Source organism: Dendropsophus ebraccatus, chromosome 2, assembly GCF_027789765.1.
Source record: "Dendropsophus ebraccatus isolate aDenEbr1 chromosome 2, aDenEbr1.pat, whole genome shotgun sequence".
Classification (NCBI taxonomy): domain Eukaryota; kingdom Metazoa; phylum Chordata; class Amphibia; order Anura; family Hylidae; genus Dendropsophus; species Dendropsophus ebraccatus.
This window is the reverse complement of record NC_091455.1, coordinates 4,119,948-4,127,063: the sequence shown is the minus strand read 5'-3', so window position 1 is coordinate 4,127,063 and position 7,116 is coordinate 4,119,948.

Sequence of the window (7,116 nt, the reverse complement as noted above, 5' to 3'; positions counted from 1 at the left end):
TCTCTGCCAAGCCCTAAGGGGGCTACAAGGGGCCTATCCAACACCTCCACCACCACAGGACCCCTGCCCTGAGTATGCAGTTCCCGATCGGCCTCCTCCACAGAGACTTAGATCCCCTGAGCGCCCCTATTGCCGCCACTGTAGGCGACATGGACACTACCGCTCCCAATGCTATCAGTTAAACGGGCTACCCCTGGGTCCGAGGGCCAACACCCAGGAGGTCGAGATCCAGGCCCGCAGGAAGCACAGTGGTTCTCAAGGTTCCTCTCACAATGCCCGCATGTGACTCTCTGGGTGGACGGAGTCCCCCTGGAGGCTCTGGTAGATACAGGTTCCCAGGTGACCACTATCCCGAGGCATGTGTTTGAAGAACATTGGGATCTGAGAACCCTAGGTCCAGTTGAGAAATACCGTCTGAAACTTATTGCTAGTAATGGTCGTCCTATTGTGCAACTAGGTTACTGGGAACCCAAGTAAGAAGCAAGAGCTAGCACGTCAGGGTATCATTGTTACTGAGGCTCAGGGAGATAGTGGGACCGTGGTATTAGGCATGTCCATCTGGTGAACCTTGGAGACTCCCCAGCTGACCTACCCAAGTTCACCACCGTGGCCATGCTATACCAACTCGATCCTGAGGACATCGTCTGTGAGGAGACCATTGCCTATCAGAGATCCATCCGTGGCACTCAAAGGGACTCAAACAGGGCTCTCGCCCCTTGGTGGGACGAGCTCCATATTGGCGATGCCAATACCCCACTTGAATACCTCCACGGCATCCTCAAGGTGGCCAAAAGGTATCACGAGGCCTTCAGCAAACACTCCCTCGATTTCGGAAAGACCAATCTGGTCCAGCATCGGATCAACACTGGGGACCATTTTCCTATCAAAGAGAAACATCGGCCAATCCCCCCTGCCAGCTATCAGCAGGTCAAGAAACTGCTCAAGGAGATGAAAGACTCTAACGTTATCCAAGAAAGTCAGAGTCCGTGGGCTACCCCTATTGTCCTTGTGAAAAAGAAAGACGGTAACATCCGGTTCTGCGTGGATTATAGGAAGATAAACACAATCACCCACAAGGATGCCTATCCTTTGCCCCGGATCGAAGAGTCTATTGCTGCTTTGGGGTCAGCCGCCTACTTCTCCACCTTGGACCTCACCAGTGGGTACTGGCAGGTGCCCATGGCACCCGAAGACCGTGAGAAGACGGCCTTCACCACCCCCATGGGGCTCTTTGAATTCACCAGCATGCCCTTCGGTCTGTGCAACGCCCCCGCTACCTTCCAGCGGTTGATGGAAAGGTGTCTCGGCCATCTCAACTTTCAGAGTGTCCTGCTCTACCTAGATGATGTGATTGTCTATTCACGTACCTACGAAGATCACGTCCATCATCTGGCTGAAGTGTTCCAGGTCCTAATCGATCACGGCCTGAAAATCAAGCCTTCCAAGTGCCACCTTCTCAAACCCCAAGTGAACTATCTGGGGCATGTTGTGAGTGCTGAGGGGATACAACCCGATCCAGAGAAGATCTCGGCTGTGGAACACTGGGATACCCCTAAGACCGTCAAGGAGGTGAGAAGTTTTCTGGGATTTGCCGGCTATTACCGCCGCTTCATTCCCCACTTTGCCCAAGTGGCCGAGCCCCTCAATGAGTTACTCCGGGGTTGCCCTCGAGAAAGCTACAACCGACGGCTCCTCGTCGAGTGGTCCGAACGGCAGGAGGTTGCCTTTCAAACCCTGAAACGCCTGTTGACTACGCCTCCTATCCTGGCCTACCCGGACTATAACCTTCCTTTCCGGCTCTACACGGACGCCAGCTTCCAAGGCCTGGGAGCTGTGCTGTCCCAGGTTCAAGATGGCCAAGAGAGAGTTGTAGCTTATGCCAGCCGGAGTCTTCGGGGCGCTGAAAAGAACGACAACAATTATAGCTCCTTCAAGTTGGAGTTACTAGCCCTAGTGTGGGCCGTCACCGAAAAGTTCAAGGACTACCTGGCTGCCACCCCTGTTACCATCTATACGGATAACAACCCGTTGGCGCATCTCAACACTGCTCGGCTGGGCGCCCTGGAACAGCGGTGGGCTTCTCGACTGGCCAATTTCCAGTTTGAAATTAAATACCGCAGTGGCAAGGCTAACGTCAATGCAGACCTCCTGTCCCGACTACCCAAGGGCGAAGAGGCCCCAGAGGACAGCGATTGGGAAGATGTAGAAATGCCTCCCTTCTACCAAAGGTTCGCTACCCAGAGTGCTATTGATGCAGCTAGGCCTGAAACGCCTACGCCTCCACCTAGGGCCCCGCAAGACTTGGCCAGGTGGCAGACCATCCAGGAAGAGTCCCGCGTCCTGGGGGAGATCTATGACTACCTCTCTACTGGTCGGGTCCCCATGCGGATAAAGAGGCCCTATCCTGATGTCGAGCTAAGGCGACTCTGGAGGCAAAGAAAGAGGCTCTTCCTACAGAAGGGACTGATCCTGCGGAACTCTCTTGACCCGGTCTCCGGGGAGAGGTGCCACCAGATCCTCATTCCCCGACGAGACGCTAAGATGGTGCTAGATGCCTACCATGACCGGTCCGGTCATTTCGGGGTACACAAGACGGAGGCCACTATCCGACAGCGGTTCTACTGGATCGGGATGAGGGCTGACATCGAGAACTGGTGTGCCGAGTGCCCTGCCTGTAATATCTCCAAAGCTGGGGGAAGAGAAGTCAGGGCCCCTTTGCATCCAATCACCTCCCACCGGCCGAATCAGCTAGTCGCCCTGGACCATGTGAAGCTGGCCCCTACAAGATGCGGGTATACCTACGCCCTCACCATGGTCGACCATTACTCCAAGTGGGTAGTCGTGGTACCTGTCAGGGACTTGACCGCCAAGACCACCGCCCTTACTTTTTACAAGGAGTATGTAAAGCACTATGGGTGCCCAGAGTCTCTGCTGACGGACCGGGGTCCGGCCTTCGAGTCGCAACTTTTCCAGGAGCTGTGTGCCTACCATGAATGTAAGAAGCTCCGTACCACGGCCTATCATCCTCAAGGGAATGGTCTGTGTGAAAAAATTAACCAGGTCTTTATCAACATGCTCCGAACGGCTTCAGTGACGAACAGAGTAGAGTGGCCCCACTTGTTGGATGAACTAGTGGAGATCTATAACAATACCACTCATTGTTCACTGGCTACTCCCCGTTCTACCTGATGTTCGGCCGCCAAGGCCAACTCCTCAGGACCGTGCTCATTGGAGTCCAAGCTCCTGACACCTTCAACCCCCTACCTGAAACTGACTGGGTTCGGGAGCATCAGAGGAGAATCCAGGATGCCCGGGAAATTGTTGACCGGAGGATGGGGGAAGCTCAGCAGCGCCAAGAGGATGCCTACAACCAAAAGGGCGAATGCCACACCACTACAAGTGGGAGATAAAGTTTGGCTAAAGAAATATCATCGCTCTCACAAACTTGAAAGCCTTTGGGAGCCTGAGCCCTATGTCATCTCTTCTATCCCTTACCCAGAGACTGATGTGTATGAAGTAAAAAAGCCAGGGCTAGCCCCACAGACGGTGCACCGGAATAGGATAAAACGTTGCACTAGGGAGGACCTACAGGGCCTTACAGCACCGTGTCCGGTACCTGCATCCACACCTCCGGCTCCCCCAGCAGCTCCAGCTAAACCTCTCTCTCTGGAAGAAATGTTCCAAGTTGAACCGTTCCTCATGGCCATAGGCTATCCAGCGGTCCCTGTACACATTCCAGTGGCCCCTCCACTTCCAATTGTGCCTCCAACAACTCCATCTCTACAACCAGACACTGGGGGTGATCTTCCACCTGTACCTGCACCAATCACTGTTGAAGAGGATCCTCCGCTGAGACGGTCTGAGCGCTCTACCAGAGGAATTCCTCCACTCCGCTACAGAGACCAGAGCCCTTAACTGTTTCTGTTGTCTAACTGTTTAATTGTTTCAGGTTCCTGCTATGCAATGTTTAAGGTTCATGCCTGGTCCTCCTGACCAAGTTCCCTGTACTAACCAGCCATGAGCTGATGGACACTTACAATAACAAAAGGTTCTCTAGTGCCTGTCCCAGAGCCTTTTACATGGACGATGTTCTAATTGCCTACAAGAGACTCTACCTAACAGAGACACTTAACCCATTCCTTCCTAATGCACTTTCCTGTGATTGTGTGTTCCACACAGGGTATTATTGCACTTATTTCATTATTGCACTTATTCTACCATTGCATTCCAGTGTTATCGAAGTCTTTGTATTTCCTCCTCTGAGTAAGCACAAGATTACATAGATTGCCTCAGAGTAGAGTGCCTCTTTTGTATAACAGTATATTTTTCTAGTGTCAGAGTCAGATAGCTCCTCCTCTGAGTAAGAGAAGTCAGTATACATATACCTCAGAGAAAGCCCAGTTTATGTAGGAGTGTATTTTCTCATCCAGTCTCATTATTGTGTATTATTATCATATCTATAGCTGGAAAGATTTAGTTGAGCCAGTTCGTATGCAGATTTTTCTCAGATTTTCATTCAGATTTTCCTCAGATTTTCATTCAGATTCATGTGAGCCAGTTCTCCTCAAGACCTCGCAGTATTTGTTGTCTTTTGCGTTTCCCTTCCTTTTGTTTCCAGTATTTGTTCACCTCTGTCTTGTCCCAATGCACTAGTAATCACACATAGTCTTACTTAACATTCACACTGGTCCATACATATTGCACCTTGGATACCCTTTCGTGTGTTTGGCCTATTGAGTAATTGTGTTGTATGATTGACCCGTATGCATGGGCGCCCAGATGTATGCTTGCTTTTATTATTTTGTTCTATTCTCTTTCAGGTATCCAAGACATTTCACAAACACGCCAAGATAGTACACAGGTCTTCACGTTCTCCTCCAGTAGGGTAACACATTTAACAGAAAACCTACTGTCTAACTGGCTGGAATATGGAGGGTCACCCGCCAGCAGTTAAGTTGTCCTGGCTTACATGTCAGATGGTTCACGCACTAGGTACCTGGTCGCCAGAGTACGTTAGGCACCCCTAGGTGAAGTCCTGCCCTAGGGTTTCTCATCCTCTCTCTCTTCTCACCTGTGCCTTGGCGTGGGAAACACACACCTCATCACACTCACTCTCATCATTCATTCCTGTTGTTGGATTGTCCAGTCTATTCATGTTTGCTGCCTTCTAGATTCGCCGAGGTCGGCTCAAATTTGCTAGGGAGGTATGCAGTGTCCCAGAACATGCAGACTACTACTCCTATTATGGCCATTTCTCTTGCTGTGTCAATGCCTGTTCTGGTAAGTGTTTGCACTGCAACTGCTGCTGGTTTTCCCCTAGTATTCTCTAGTAATGTGCATTCTCATGTGTATTCTCATGTATTCCTGTGTATTATTGCATTGTACCAGTGGTATGCAAGGCTGTTGATCACGTGACCCTGTAACCATGGTTCCTCCAATGGCCGACTAGCTCTGGCAGGAGCAACCATGTGGACCTCCCACTTCCTGCTGACAAGTTAGTCTTCCCCTTGCTGTTGAGCAAGGAGGTTGTGTGTGTCGTCCCTCTCCTGCCTCAGAGGAGTTGTGGATCGAGTGCTCTGCTGTATTCAAGTCTTCGGCTGTACCTGCCTGCTCAGGTGACCGGAGTCTTCTCTCTCATCTGGGTGTCATTCCGTTATCTCCTCATCGCTGCAAGGATTCACAGCAAGTATTATTCTCAAGCTAATCCACCAGCAACGCTATTTCTCTCATACTCCTACTCCATCATCCGGCACGTATTCTCACAGCCTATGCAGCACCACTCCTGCTTTATTTGTCAAAGCCTGCTATATACCCGGTTGCATCCGGACAGAACTGTTGCTACTAGTTACCTCATCTATAATAAAACCGCTGTTACTGAACCCTGGCATTGGTGTCCACTAACTGGTGCCCTGACTAAGTGCAGCGAAGAATCGCATGCCCATCATCACCCGCAGATTCCACAGACCGGCCCTACAGCTGTGCTGCCCTCAGGCCTATACCGTGACAAGTATAACCCCTGCAGCTGCCCCGGTCATTGCCCGCTCATAACACCAGCACTGCGGAAGTGGCCCCCAGGGGCCAGGGCATCGCATGTATATATATGTGACTGTATGGTGTCCTGGACCAGACAGGGTTATATGTATATAGGATCTATATGCCGGAATAGGCTGTTCTATTTTATTATGAATTGTTTATCTTTCTGTTATTTCATTTATTTATGATTTATTGTTATGGCCGATATGCCGGGTTATGTTTGTAACTTTTATTTTATATAAAAAAAAAATACAAATCTATTACTCTCTGGTATCAGCCATGTCAGGCTGGGGAGGGCGGTGATAGTCTATAGTGCCCTGTACAGTGGATGATGAGGGTTGTGGTGCATACTCTGGGCCTCTGTAATGTTGGGGAAGGATTCTTGGTCACAGACGTCATTACATTTTTTTTCTGACATTTTTTGAGCAAGAGGAAACTTGTTACCAAATATGTCAAATGTGCAGAAATAAAGCGGAGAGCAGAAGAAGTGAGCGTCATAGGGGGAGTAGTCCTGTGGATGGAGGCTGTCCTCCTGGGGGGAGTAGTCCTGTGGATGGAGGCTGTCCTCCTGGGGGGAGTAGTCCTGTGGATGGAGGCTGTCCTCCTGGGGGGAGTAGTCCTGTGGATGGAGGCTGTCCTCCTAGGGGGAGTAGTCCTGTGGATGGAGGCTGTCCTCCTGGGGGGAGTAGTCCTGTGGATGGAGGCTGTCCTCCTGGGGGGAGTAGTCCTGTGGATGGAGGCTGTCCTCCTGGGGGAGTAGTCCTGTGGATGGAGGCTGTCCTCCTAGGGGGAGTAGTCCTGTGGATGGAGGCTGTCCTCCTGGGGGGAGTAGTCCTGTGGATGGAGGCTGTCCTCCTGGGGGGAGTAGTCCTGTGGATGGAGGCTGTCCTCCTTGGGGGGAGTAGTCCTGTGGATGGAGGCTGTCCTCCTGGGGGGAGTAGTCCTGTGGATGGAGGCTGTCCTCCTGGGGGGTGGGGGGAGTAGTCCTGTGGATGGAGGCTGTCCTCCTGGGGGGAGTAGTCCTGTGGATGGAGGCTGTCCTCCTGGGGGAGGAGGAGTCCTGTGGATGGAGGCTGTCCTCCT